Source organism: Oryctolagus cuniculus, chromosome 15, assembly GCF_051225735.1.
Source record: "Oryctolagus cuniculus isolate XC-2025 breed Fujian yellow rabbit chromosome 15, ASM5122573v1, whole genome shotgun sequence".
Taxonomy (NCBI): Eukaryota; Metazoa; Chordata; class Mammalia; order Lagomorpha; family Leporidae; genus Oryctolagus; species Oryctolagus cuniculus.
In genome coordinates this window covers 81125719-81140908 of record NC_142881.1, presented here as the reverse complement: position 1 = coordinate 81140908, position 15190 = coordinate 81125719, and the positions used below count along the sequence as shown (strand labels likewise).

At 45.8% G+C, this 15190-nt stretch overlaps 1 long non-coding RNA gene across 9 annotated transcripts in view; it reads right to left on the bottom strand.

The window, feature by feature from the left end:
• LOC149122106 (uncharacterized) overlaps window positions 1-15190 on the bottom strand; it is a 159225-nt gene that overhangs the window by 54814 nt on the left and 89221 nt on the right. For 8 of the 9 annotated variants that reach the window (XR_016221095.1, XR_016221093.1, XR_016221090.1 and 5 more), the window contains one exon: window positions 33-150. This is a non-coding gene — a long non-coding RNA (uncharacterized LOC149122106). Of the gene's footprint in view, window positions 1-32; window positions 151-9610; window positions 10337-15190 lie in introns of those variants that run through there. The other variant, XR_016221094.1, reaches the window with a different exon arrangement.

The following is a 15190-nucleotide window of genomic DNA, read 5'->3' as shown; positions in this document are numbered from 1 at the left end:
GGAACCCAACATCCACAACATCCAGTACTCACTCGGAAAATGGTGTACAACTGAAGTTCTTCCTCCTTTCTTAAAAGGCATGTGTCTCCTGTATCATCAATACCGCAAAACTCCTGCACTAGCTGTGGCCCCAGGAGTCATGAGGATAACCTAAGGAAGACAAAGAACTCTTTGATTCCCCCATTCTTGGGTAGTTTATCACCCTCTGAAAACGCAGTCATAGGCAATGTAACTGTCAAGCCTGTATGTGAACTCACAAATGTTTAAGATAGCTAAGATTATTCTCCACATGGTATGTATCATCTTTTAAAATCTGTTTTGGGCTTAGTTCCTTACATGCCCCACATGAAACCCATCTCACAGTATGGAGCAAGGTCATCCAGATGAGATGGATGGAATGAGGCCTCTGAAAATAATCAACCATTAACACTAATTGAGAGACACTGGTCCTCAGGGTGTGTGTGTGTGTGTGTGTGTGTGTGTGTGTGTGAGTGTGTAGCTATTATGACCAACAATGAGGCCTTCGGGCCTTTTGTCACCTACAGAAATCACCCATCAGTTTTAGAAAAAGGTCCACAGATGAACCTCTGAAGCAGCTGGGTATTCCTGCTAAAGAGACTGCTTGGGTCCAGACAGATACGTCTTTCATCATGTCAGCAGTCACACTGGAGAATGAAATGAACATCAAACTCCTCTAACCTCACACACTGAATGTGCAAATAAGAAGAATCCCAGCACCAGCTATCTAGCTCTGCTTCCATCACAAATGGAAGCCATAAATGGGTTCTGCAATAAGAGAGGCTATGGGTTGTCACCAAGTGGCCCCATCCACAGGTAAAGGAATGTGGGCTAGTGAAGGCTGTCCCCAGGCACAAAGGGCTTGCACATAAAGGCCGAGGCATGCTGGAATACCTGCTGACTACAGCCCTTTTCCTATTAACCTGGGCTCATAATACTATTGACCATCTCAATTCTCACAGGCTTCAAGCCCTCTGACATGGTCATTGTAAAATCTGCAGTATCTTTTGATACTGACTTTTCCTCTAAAATTCAGTTACTTTCACACCACATGACCATTGCTGTGGACGCCCTTCCAGAACACTGTCCTCTGCAGCTTCCCATGACAGCCACCTTGGTCCAAACTCCTTGCTGCCTGCCCTTCCTAAGCGTCCATTGTCAACCATGATCTTCTCCATGTCCCTCTGCCCAGGAAAGCTGAGCTCCAGGGGTCCAGTCCCCAGATCTGGCAACATTACTGCTCCCCACCCTAAACAGGTGCAACCACCTGTTTCTGGATTAACCCCGCATGGACCCTGAATATACATTCACTCCACTGTCCGCAAGTAGGGGACAAGTTACAGCCCAAGCTGGGTCATCTTCCTTCCTCATCTCTCTGTAGGTACTGTCACTCCTGCCCTTGTCTAGACTAATCCTGCACATCCTGCCTCAAAGACAAGTCCCTTATGTTTACAGTCTGTCAAGGACCTGCCAATACAGTGAAGAGGTGTCAAAGTTCACCTACAATGAGAATGAATTTCTCAAAGAGAAGCAAAGCAGAGGGAGCATCAAAGGGTGAGGCTCAGTCGAAAGCTCTTCAGAACTAAAGGAAGATCAAACGATGGAGTTGACGCTGCTGGCAGAGGTGGCATGGGGATGACTGGTGCAAAGAGATTTTGCCATAAAAACTGAATGCCAGCCTCCTCCTTTACTGTGAAATCCTCAATACAACAAAATGAGCTTCTTTTGGGGCCAAAAGCAGTGGATCTCAAACCTTAAAGTGCCTCAGAATTTCACTGGGATCCACTCCCAGGGTTTCTGATTCAACAGGTCTGGGGTACAGACTGAGATCTCCATCTCTTGCAAGTTCCCACATGACGCTGATGTTGTTGGTCCTGGGAACACGTTTTGAGAATATTGTATGGAGGCTTGACTCCTGAAGAAAGGGGACTTGGTCTCTAGAGAAAGGGGAGACTGTGGGTTAAGAGGAGGAAACTGCATAGAACTCTCCTGAGAAGAGGTCATGGTGCCCTGAAACACTGTTGGATGCAAAAGAGAAACCCATCTTCTATGGCACCTGCTTGTGGGAAAAGGACTAGAGGTGGGGTAATTTCCCCTCAAGCCACCTAGCCAAGGGAGACACCTGCAGACCCTGAGAACTCAGATACTGGTGCAAAGTGCTTGGCCATCTTCAGTTTCCAAAGCAGGAATAGTGGCTCAGTAGCTTTGCTCAGAAGGCATAGGACAAAGGGCTTTGCATTTTTCCCAGGCCCAGTGAAATGGCATTGAGCTCACATTAGTACCATTTGCCCTGGAGTCAAGGTCAGATGCTGCATTCTGTGTGGCTCCCCTGTGTATTTTCACAGCACCATGAAGCACTTCTTTAAGGCTGGTATTCCAGTAGGCTGCTCCTTTTCTTCCTCTAAGATAGAGGAGGGATGCCTTGTGGATGATCGTGGATACTAAAGCACACAGCTAGTTCCTTCCCAACAGTGACTCTTTAGTGTAACACAATGAGCTTTCCTACAACCAGCCACAGCCTTGCCCCCAGCCTCCTGTGCCTTTATGGACACAAAGCCCAGCAGGAGAGGTGAAGTTACCAAGACAATGGAAGTTGATGCTCAGAGAAATATCAGTTATAGTGAAAACAAGCCTGGTAATTTTCCCTGAAAGCAAGCAAGCCTGGCCATCTGAAGTATATGTGTAAGGGGTAGGTGGTTGGAATTATATACAGTATACAGTGCAGAATGATATTGGGAGGCTCAATGAAGTAAAAGTTTCTTGATAAAAATGGAGGCACCAACCTCTTTTTCCTAGTGTCATAGAAGCTCAGATTGCTTTATGTGATTATTTAAAAGATAACAGTTGGGGCCAGCACTGTGGTATAGCTGGTAAAGCCACTGCCTACAGTGTTGGCATCCCATATGGATGCAAGTTCGAGTCCCGGCTTCTCCATTTCCAATCCAGCTCTCTGCTATGGCCTGAGAAAATAGTAGAAGATGGCCCAATTCCTTGGGCCCCTGTACCTGCCTGGGAGACTGGAAAGAAGCACCTGGCTCCTGGCTTCAAATCAGTGCAGCTCTGGCCACTGCGGCTAACTGGGGAGAAAATCAGCGGAGAGAAGACCTCTATTTCTGCCTCTCCTTCTCTAACTCTGACTTTCAAATAAATAATAAAAAAAAAAAGATAGCTGTTGAATAGCCCATTTCAGACAATTAGCTTTTAAAAAGGTTTACATATTTGAAAGGCAGAGTGACAGCATGAGAAAGAGTTAACAGCGCGAGCAAGAGAGCGAGATCTTCCATCTGCTGTCTCACTCCTCAAATGGCCAGGAGCATGGAACTCCATCCAAGTCTCCAACATGGATGGCGGAGGACTTGAGTACTTGAGTCATCATTCTCTGACTTCCCAGGCGTGGAAGCAGGGAGCTGAATTGGAAGCAGAGTAGCTGGAATGCAAATGAATATTCCAATATGGGATACTCACATTACAATCATTAAGCCACTGGCCACAATGCTGGCCCGGTTCTATGTATTTTTACCATGCATCTTCAAAGTTCTGTAACGGATGCTCCTAATACAGAAATGAAAGCAAGTGGTTCCTGCCCTCGAGCATCACTTGTCCATCACTCAGATATGGACTGTCCTGCAGTCCAGCTTTCATGGTTGAGAGGACAGTGCTACATCCAAGAGCACAGGCTGAGATGTCACAAACACCAGGTGTAAACGTATAACTCTGCAGATCCCTTGGCTATGAACAATGTGATTGATGTCACCAGATCACATTTCCCCCTCCTTTGAAATACGAGTAATAATTCCTCCCTACAGGCTGTTAAAGAATCGATGACAAAATGCTTGTGCAGCACTGAACACTGGGCAGGAAATGAAGGGCCTTTTCTTTCTTGGCTCCTGTCCCTCAGGTGCCTGCTCGAGATGACAACTGAAACAGGGAGACGAGCAGCTGCAGGCCCTAGCTCCCACCTTGCTGCTTCCGAACAACCAACCTGAGTGCAATATTAAAGGGCTTAAGGGTTTCACTGACAAGGAAGCATGGATGCTGCACCAGTCTGAATTCTGAGTCTACACCCAGGTTACTGCTTTGAGAATTGTGTCCCCATTTCTCCCTTCTGGCCAGGGCTCTGTTTTATCCCTCTCCCCTTTGTCTACGATCCCCCATCCATTTTCCACTTGGTCACGTGTGCTCTATGGACCTACTGGCCTACTCTTTCTCTTTTCCTTTCTTTTCAGATGAACCCTGCTCCTGTGGCCCCAGTAATGACTTGTGATCCACTCATTCACCTGTGACTTCTTGTTTGCCTCTTAATCTAATTAAACATATCCCAAGACACTTGAACAAGTTGTTCTATCTCAGCCACAGAATAAAACAAGACCAGAAAGTGCTCTCGATTCTGAGTCAAATGAAAAAGGGACATTCAAGTTAAGGGGCGCGCGGGTGAGCTCAAGGGAACACAGACCTCTGTGACTCCTTTTGAGTCTTGGTTCAAATCCCCATTCTAGAAAACGCCATCAATATAAACCTAGCTTACGAGGCATGGCTGCTCTATCTTTCCAAGGATACCTTCAAGTTTAAAATAGGCATTAGGGTGCACTTGCCAAGAAAAGCCCCAGGACTATGGCAGCCCCTGCAGACTGAGAGGCCATGCACCAGGTATGGGGCCTAGGAGGGATGTAGGAGCCTGAGTTGGGGCTAAAGCCGGGGGTGTAGGCTGGAACCACTAGGGTGAGTGTGCTGTGTGGCAAGGAAGGGGAAGGTGGGATCCACGTGTCTGGCCAAGGGGGATGCAGGGCTCCTTTGGTAATAAAGGGGAGTAGGAGGGGACCCTCAGATGCTGTGGCAGGATTGGCGAGCAGAGATGCCTGGACGAGGAGTGGGCTTACAGACAGAGGGGACCAGAGAAGCTGTTTGGGAAACAGACCCAAAAACAGGTGCAAGGGCCTACTGTGAATGGGGGCAGGGCAGCGAGCTGAGGAGGTAGGAAAGAAGGGAAACAGAGATGCCAATCATATATTGAAAGGGGGATGCCAAGGTACAGTTTGGCAAAGGTAGCCCAGCTGTCCTGGTATGTGTAACGTGGACTAGGAGAGGACAGGGAGAAGTAAAGATCAGTGCCTCATATCAGGGCAGGCGGCAGGACACAGGGGCCCTGGTGAGCTGAGAGGGAAGGTGTCTGAGGCATCCCAAAGAGGGGTTCTGTAGTGGGGGAAGATGGAGAGGCCTACAGGTGTGGAGGGAATTGGGCTAGTGGGGTTCTGGGGAAATCCCAGGGATGAAGTCAAGAGGCAGAGATGTCTGCAGAGAAGGGATGCTTTCCAGGTGGTGTCTGGAGAATCCCCCAGGCTCAGGCGTGGCCCAAGGGGAGGAGCCAGGCAGTCCCCAGTGTGGGACAGGGAGGCTGAGATGACGAAAAGAAGGAAACTGACTTGGAAACTGATTGCTGTTGGTGCACAGAGGATAGGGAAGTGAAGAGGGAGGACATCACTCAGGCTCTGAGCAGGCCGGGTAGAGGACTCAGGGGCAAGGGCAGGTTGCCCCTAGTCTTGCTGAGTTCTATGGAAGGTGGCCCAGGAGCATCTTTATGGAATCTGGCAGACCTGGTCTGAAACCAGTTTTCATTTTGGAGGTAAGATCAGTCAAAGCCCTAGAAAGGGAGCCGGCGCTGTGGCGCAGTGGATTAACACCCTGGCCTGGGGCACCAGCATCCCATATGGGCACCAGTTCTAGTTCTGGCTGCTCCTCTTCTGATCCGGCTCTCTGCTGTGGCCTGGAAAATCAGTGGAGGATGGCCCAAGTCCTTGAGCCCCTGCACCTGCCTGGGAGACCTGGAGGAGCTTCCTGGCTTTGGATCAGTGCAGCTCCAGCCATTGCAGCCAATTGGGGAGTGGACCATCGGAGGAGGACCTCTCTCTCTCTCTGCCTCTCCTCTCTCTGTGTAACTCTGACTTTCAAATAAATAAACAAATCTTTAAAAAAATAAGGCCTAGAAAGGGGTAACATTAGCAGTGAGAAAAAGGGAAGGAAGTGGTGATTTTAACTTCTCTCCTCTTCACAGTTGCCACTTAAGATGCCACCATGGTCCCCCCACCTTGGCCCTCCTTTCCAAAGGTCATGCCTCCTGCCCCCCAAGGCCTCTACTTACACTCCTCCCTCCACCACAAGCTTCGTCAGTGCCAGCCGAGTCCTCTACATGTGCACTGTGCAGCTGAGGGATTCCCAGCCTCACTAGAGCTACAGCTACCCGAGTGCACCAGTGTCTTTGCCTGTCCTCTGCAGCTGCAGAGCCGCCATGCATTACACTAAGCCCTTCATACGCAGCACCTGCAACAAGGCCTTGTGGTGCTCTAGCCACCTGTATCAGCACCAGGCTACACCTGTGCCCAGTTGCTGCTCACCTGCCAGCTCCACCCGCCCTGCCTGCACAGCTTCTGGGTCATCAGGGGAACTGCCACAGCTCGCACCACCTCCACTGAGACAGGGCTATGCTGCCCTGCCCCTCTCTGGGCCACCTCTACATACACTCCCTGGCTCCCCGGAGGGCTCAGTTTCCCTGTCTATTCCAAAGGAAAAGCATCATCCTCGTCCCTACCTCACCCCTTTCCAGCTATTGACATAGACTGGAGGCACTGCCCCTCTCTGGCCCTGGGGGCCAGACCAGTCCAGCTGTGCCCTGTGAGCCTCTGCATCTGACGGGACCTCTTGAGTCTAATTGTTCTCCTCTGAGGTGAATTGTGGCTGTCCATGTGGAAGAGATGACAGGGCAGGGGCACTGTCCGATTCATTTCTGTATGTCTCTGTTCTGCTCACGACCACCTATTCTTTGTCCAATAAACCTTCTGTACTCTGAACACTAGTTTGTATAGTGTGAATTTTACATTCTGATGGTAGATTTTGACAACAGGTATCCAGACAGCTCCAAGATGTGCTCCATTCCTAAAATACGCCTTGAATTAAAAAGACTTGATCCAGTTGACACTGGCTTCCAAGCTACTCAGACCAAGGGCTTAGTGAAAATCTTCCACACAGAGCCTGCAGGTCTGGGTACCTCAAAAGAGAATGGAAGTGGTCCTGGAAAAGTTCTGGGGACCATGGACCTCTGAAAATGGGATTTCTTTTTTCAGAAGATTCTACTGAGAGATCTGTCAGTATCATAGAAATTTGAATGTCTAGGAACAAGAGACAAGGAACAAAGCTGGGAAATCTACCAGTAGGACATTGCAAAACTCCAGGCAAAAGATGATGGTGGTTAAGTCAAAGGTGGCATTAGCAAAGAGAAGGAAAATCTATGGAAAATGCTGCTGTTTTGATGATAGAACCAAAGGAACTTGTTGATGAGCTAGAAATGTTAGCAAAGAGCTAAATAAATGAAGAAGCCATGTCCTGAGTATCTGGCATAATGCAATTGTTTTTCATTGAGATTAGGAAATTTGGAGACACAGGGAAGAATTTAGGAGTTTCATTTTGGAAGTATTACTTTTGAATGATACATTAAGTACCCAGAGAGTTGCAGTGGACAGCTGGATAACAACATTCAAGTGTGGAGTTCAGAAGGGGGTCTGAATTGGAGATAAAAATGCCTGGGGTACCCGAGTATAGATAGCATTTTAAGCCATAGCATTAGGTGTGCTGACTAAGGCCCAAGTTCTGCCAGAAGAGTGAACACAGCCTGTCATGTCATTTCATCTGCCTGGAATTCTCAACACTGAGACCCAGCTCATGCGCAGGAGCCAGCTCTTCCAGGTGTGGCAGGACATCCAAACCTTTCTCTTCCTGGCACACAGGCAAATATCTACCTATCCTTTTGTATCCAGGAGGGGTTTATGATCAGCTCTGGCCATTGGAATTAGGTAGAAAGTGATGTGTGCCCCTTCTAGGCCCAGCCTCCAGAATACTGTGTTTTACCTGTTCTTTACCTGGTCTCCATCTGATGTCAGAACTAGCAAAATGAATGCAACATCAATCCGCAGATAAAGTTCACTGTCAAAACATCCAGATTGGTGATGTGTATTTTAGTTACCTAAACACAATAGATTTCAGCCCTTGCCATTGACCAAATTCTCTCATTGTTTTCTAGGAGTGGGATTGTGAGATAGGAATCCCTCTTAGACCTCAGCTCTTATTACAGTCTCCACTGTCTCCAGCCTCCCTGGAGCTGTCCAGAGTCAACAATGGGCCCAAGGAAGCAACAGAAGGCTCTGTTCCTCCAGGTTTAGGATGATAATTGGAGTGAAAGGCCTTAGCCCACACTGTGCAGAGCACTCATCCTACTTCACAGAGCCACAGGAGACAAACACAGCTCACATCAGACCTTGAAGGCTATGCTAAGAACTTGAAGTTTGACTGTAAACGATATGGGAAGTCATTCATGACTTTCAGCACTAAAATTGCACCGTACAACTTTTGAGTTCTAAAAACACACCCTAGAGGCTGTGTTGAGAACAGACCAATTGTGATGGAGGATTAGATATTAATGGTGATTTGGTCCAGAGAGTTGGCAGTGAAGACTGGGAGAAGTGTCTGGATTCTAGGTATATTTATGTAGAGGCAAAAAAATTTCCTGTTATGTTTCATGTAGCTCTCAGATCTCACTTCCTCCTTGCAGTTAGCCCATTGACCAAATGTAACTCCCTTGAAGTCTTCCCCACTCTATCTGAAGTGGCCCTCTTACACTTGTCACTCTCCATCCTCTCCTGCTTTATTTTTCTTTGTAGTCTCAGGCACATGAAATGATATGTGCCATTGCCAACCTATTCATTGCCATCTGTACAGAGTGAACACTGTCTTCCTGAGGGCATGGATTGGTTGTTGCCCTCAACATATCCCCAGAGCCTAGAATAGTGTCTGACCCACAGTCGACCTCAAATATTACTTAAGAAAATGAATGAGCCAATACAATCAGTCTTGTTGGACCCATGAGTGTTGTTCCTAACACATCAAGCAGTAAACACAAAGACCACCACTGCAGTGTATTTGCTATGATGCACAGACATCACCTTAGTGGCAAAGCAAAGAAGTGATCTGGCCTCAAGCCATACCTTTCTGCCTAGAGTCCGAGTATCTCTGGAAGGCCAGAATCTAAATATCATACCAGTACAGGACCATTACCATCCAAGGCACCAGCATTTGGATAAAGATCCCAGATTATCTTCCCCTTTAATACTCTTATAAACTAGTCCACCTTTTCTAGTCTCATTCTGGTACAGGCTCATCCCTGCAAGGGCAAGAGCTGGCCAGATTACCAGCAACTCAGTCATCTCACTGCTCAATTCTTCCTCAGGAAGTGCTGTTCAAATGTTTGCCCTGGACCATCTAACGGCAGCATATGCTGAGGCCCTTAGCATCTTCTCAGATAAAGCCAAGTCCCCCTCAAGTAGCTACATGTGCATTCACTCTAGGCACTATGACATACAGAAGCTCTCTAGGACTTATTCCTCTTGCAAAATTGAAACCATTATGCCTGTTAAACAACAATGCCCCATTTCTGTCTCTTGTCCTTACCACAATAAAACAAATAAAAGGGGGCAGTGGTGCAGGAGGAAACTTTCAGAAGTGATGGACAAGGTTATTACCTTGATGAAGTAGTAGTAGCAGTCATGGGCATCTTTCTAAACTCACCAGCTTCTGCACATTCAGTATGGGCAGATTTTTGTGGGCCAATTACACCTTAATAGTGTATATTATGTATAATGTAAATCAATGTATTTTTTTTAAAAAAGTCATCATAATCTTTAATAAAAAAAGAAAACAACAGAAAAAATGGAACAAAGAATCTCACAGAGATTATCTGGCTGGACGGGATCACCTGCCTCCCACAGCAGGGGCCAGAGCCATGCAGAGTGGGCTGGAGCCACTTACTGAATGGACTGGGGCTTGGAGGGCATGCCAATGTGCACCCCCTGCTATTGCTGCCGAGTCTGGCATCTGCAACCCCTGAGGTTCCACAAATGACCTCATCCCCAGTTCTCAATTTAGCACACCGGAGTAGCCAAACCCAAAGGCAGTGTTTAGAAGGAATTGGTGGCCAGCACCCCAGCTCACTTGGCTAATCCTCCACCTGTAGCACTGGCACCAAGGGTTCTAGTCCCGGTTGGGGCACCAGATTCTGTCCCGGTTGCTCCTCTTCCAGTCCAGCTGTCTGCTGTGGCCTGGGAAGGCAGTGGAGGATGGCCAAGTGCTTGGGCCCTGCACCCGCATGGGAGACTAGGAAGAAGAAAGTGGCTCCTGGTTTCGGATCGGTGCAGCATGCCAGCCGTAGCAGCCATTTTGGGGGTGAACCAATGGAAGGAAGACCTTTCTGTCTCTCTCTCTCTCTCACTAACTCTTCCTGTAAAAAAAAAAAAAAAAGGAATTGGAATTGGTTTCATTATGGCATAGCTTACTTTTTTAAAATTAAAAAAGGTGACACAAGAAGAAAGGAACTTCTCTGCAAACTACCCAGATCCAACTACCCTACACTAACAGATACTTTTCCTCTTCCTTCCTTCATGCATATTTTCCATGGTTGTAACCTTAGGAACCTTTGAAATTTTTGCCCTTCATTATGCTCAATAATCTACCATAACCTTGTTTTTCTGTCTTAGAGTCATTAAAATACTATATTAATGGTTTTATGAAGCGGCATCATGTCAGAGTAATATAATGTTTAAACAATTCTCCTATTGTTGAGTAGTTAAGTTGATCTCTTAAACACATTTTTGTTGTAATCATTGTTATAGAGAGTGCTTAACAATGTTCCACACATTTTAAAGTTAATCTCTATTTGTTAACTCATTTGATCCTCACCACAATTCTCAATTTAGGCCCCATCATGATTATCCACATGAAGAAACTGGGACACAGTTTAGTCACATCATTTACCCAAGGTCACCAGGTAGTTAAGAGACTTGTCAATGAGCAAGTCCAAGAGCAGACCTGTCAGTGTACACACTAACTAACCACACCCTTCTTTTGCTGCAACAAACTTATCTGTGCAAATGTGGAGTTTTTATCCTGGAAAAAAACTGCCATAAATTCACAGAGTTTGAAACTGTTGGGTCAAGAAAAATGTGAAGACCTTTATGTCTCTCACTAAATATTTCCACAACGTTGTTGAAAGGAGTTCTTCCCATTTCAAGCCTTACCAGTCATGAATAATCATGTCAATAGGACCATATACCAACCAACTTTAAGTTCCATTATCATAATTTTTCACTTTGCTTAGCATCTACAAAATGACTTCTAAAGGTAGCGCACATTAGCGATTCTTTGAATACTAAAAATGATGGACACCTTCCAATCAATCCTTGGCTAATTGTAGATGCTCTTTTTTGTTCACATCCCTCACACAGTAAAACACTGCATTCTTGAGAGTGCTTGTGCATTTGAATAAGCTCTTCATCTTTTCTCCTTGTTAGACTTGACACAAACATGTCCTTTTCCTCTTGATCTTGTTATGTTCGACTATACAGAAGTTTGCTCTTTGTTTGCTTTCAAAGTGTAGGTATCTATTAGATTCTGCTGTGTTGACTGCATGATGGTGGTCGCATGGAAATTTAGTCAAGATTCTTTTACGTCTTTGATAGTAAATATTCTTTTTAGGAAAATAAGGATGACAATATTATGTATGCCATATGATAGATGACAGGAAAAATGAGGGCCCAAAACCCTCAGTTAGAGACAGTAGATCATCATGTTATCTGTTACCATGGACGGACTTTATTTTTTTGTTTTTCACATCTTATCGATCATGGTTGGAGTGAAAAAAACCATTGATTTTAAGAATTCTATTGAAAAAAAAACCATCAACTGTGAAGATAGTATTTAGAACACCCTACAACAGAGAAACAAGTTTATGATAGGATATTCTGTAAAATGGAGGACTAAAGATTTTGAGGTCACTACAATCACAACTGTGCATACTGATTTTTATATACACAGATGTATTATTTTTATCATGCACTGTTCTACATTTTGGACTACAATAATAGTGCTTGAATTGATTGCTTTAGATTTTCTAAGCACCCATGTAACCAGAAAATCATCAATTGTTTTATTTTACTATTTACATCTCATTTCTTTTTTCATGTCTTATTACAAGGAATTTTAAAACACTGTAATTAGCTTGAGGGAATCCAAGCAGATAGAAGCTTACTTTCTGTCAAATAAGTGTCGTGGATGTATTTGGAGAAATTTTCTCCCCAGGTATTTGCACTCCTTACACTTTCCATGGCCTTCAATCAGCGGCATCATTGCTTCATTGAGAAAAGTGATACCAAATTAAAGCCTCTAAACAGAGGCTTATGGATTTCAAAACCCAAGGTTTTGAAGATCCCAGACTCTAATATTTGTGCTATAAAAAAAATATTTGTGCTATTCATGAAGAAACCCTCACCCCAGACTATATTAAGATTCTCCAGTCGTAGTGATGGATAGGTAGCCTGGTGGTTGAGGCATCAGTCAAGAGGCTCACATCCCACCCTGCAGTACCAGGGTTTGAGTCTGAGCTCTGCTCCTGATTTCAGCTTCCTGCTAATGAGCATCCTAGAAAGCCTCAAGGTGGCACAAGTAGTTGGGTCCCTGTTACTCAGGTGAGAGACCTGGATGGAGTTCCAGCTCCCAGCTTCCACCCAGTCCTGCCTGTTTTAGGCATTTGGGGAGTGAATCAGCAGACAGGACTGATGTCTTTCTCCCTCTGTCTCTCCTTGCCTCTCAAAAAAAAACTAAACTTCATTTTAGAGGAATGGCTCTCCAGACAAGACAAAGCAAAGAATCAATTAAGTCACTTTATGGGGCTGACCCTTGGAGAGGGAAATGACAACAACTCAAGATTGGGTAGTGAGATCTAAGAGCACATTACCAAACAGAGATGAGGGACTCACCGAAGCCTTCAATTTCTCTGACTTGGCCCTACCATTCCTTCTCCCAGATGCTGCAGGGGCAGGCTCCTGTTCAGTGATGCTCTGTGTGCTCCCAGGTACCCATCTGCAGCCTCAGGCGCTGTGCAGGGAAACCTCTCCTCAGTACTGCCTTAGCCGGGGTCAACTTCCCAGGGGCGAAGTGTTAAGCCCTCCAGTTCTGGAGTCCTGGTGACTGAGGGCTAGTAGAAGCTGTTGGTCACCTCTAGCTCTGCGCTCCTTCTCCCAGGTCCTCAACCTACCACCAGCATCTGGGGGCAGGGGACACTATTTCCCCAAAGACATTGCCAAAAGAGGATTTGTCTAGTATTTTTAGATCCTATGCATTTGCAAGCTCTCCTCCAGCAATTCTGTAAAAACAATACTCTCTAGAATCAAAGTCTTTGGTGTTTCTTTACAAAAACTTCTAATCCCATGTTTGAGGAGGGTTGGGTTCCAGGAGAGGGTGAAGAGGAAGAGGCTCTCTAGTGGCCACCATAGTCAGATGGTGTCTGGCTGGGCCCCTCTGTCAGCTGGCAGATCATTAGATCCACATACTCTGTGCTCTGGGTGCACATAGACCCACACCAGCCCCAAACAAGCTGCCCTTTACTGCCTGAGGTTTTCAGATGATGCAGGTGGTGAAGGATTAAACAGTGAATAACTATTTATTATTCCAAACCCAGGCCCTCTCAGAGGGCTGGAATGGCTCCCTGGCTCCCCAGGCCTCAGCAATGCCTGTGGGTCCAGGCAGTGGGTATGCCTGTGGTTTGGGGTTTGTTCTGTCTTCATTGTGAGCTGAACCTCCAACAATCACTGCGCCCCGGGTGGTTGCTATTGATTTATGCTGGCTGTGAAACAACTGACTGAGGCAGCAGAGTGAATGCAAACTCAGTGGCATGTATTTCTGCCATGAGGAACAGAACTCTGTGTGCGGACTTGGCAGGCGCCCAATGAAGTACTTGATGATGATGAGTTGATTCGCTTTTCAGATTTTTGAGGCTTATGGGTTCTCTGCACCCCTGGATCTGCCTTTGTTCCTGCCCAGTGCTAATTACAGAGCTCTGTTAAGAGGCTTCAAAGGGCAGTCCCTCCCTCAGCCCCCCTTCTCTTCTGATCTCCAGGGCTTTCTTACATTTTGCCTCTGCAAGAATTATGTGTTTTCTTCAAATATTTCCCCACCCTACCCAAAAATGCACCAAAGAAGAGAAGGAAAATCTGTGTCCTCGTATTTTCCAACACCACCACCTCTGGTTGCTGTGTGTATCACACAGTTCTCTCCTTGTCAGTTTGCCTTCCACATCTCATCCACCGAGCATCCCTCCATGGCCTTCAAGTCTCAGGACAGGGGCCACTTGGCTGCCCATGAGGTCACCACATGTTCTCCCCAGATGCCCTACACCATGCTCCACCCAAATCCTTTTAGCATGCCCATAGTAATACAGAGTGCCATTATTTCATACCTAAGAAACACCTTCCCCACTAGGAGCCACAAGAAGGGCGAATCAAGGACTATTTATCCTTTAATTCTCACACATGGAAAGCAGAGAAGGCATCAGTTCCATCATACCATGGTTAAATGCAAAAATGTGAATTTCAGAATCAGAAAGACCTGCCCAACAATGGCCAGGTACCCAATTCTCTGTTGAAACTGCCTCACTGATACTCCAATTCTGAAATTAATATATTCTGAAATAATTATCCTAATTGCCCAGTGTATAAAACATTTGGAGCAGAAAACACTGTTACAGTGAAACTTGACATCTAAATAACACTTGGTGAGGCATGTGACATGATGCAGGGGTTTGTGGCCAGGAAGTAACTTCCCCCCTTCCCGAGGGTTCATGCCTTTTAAATAACAAAGAGTCCTATTTTTGATTCCTTTCCAAAGGCAAAGATGTGCCCTCATTCTAAATCTATGCAGACACTGGGGAAGTTTATTACAATTGATAAAGGTCCAGCACAATATTTTTTGAGCTTTTTGGGCACAGACCTGACATTTTATATCCTAACCCAGCAAGAGTGAAAAAAAGCTTTCATAAAACATACCTAATACCCATATTATTCATAAAGTCTTCTTTTCACAATTTTTATTAATTGATTTATTTTCATTTTATTTGAAAGGCAAAGAAACAGACAGAGCTCCTATCCATTGGTTCACTCTCCAAATGCCCTCCAAAATTGGAGCTGGGCCAGACAGAAGCCAGAATTCTATCTCCCATGGGTGGCAAGGACTCAAAACACTTGAGCCATCACTTGCTGCCTCTCAGTGTGCAAATCAGTACAAAACTGGAATCAAGGGCAGA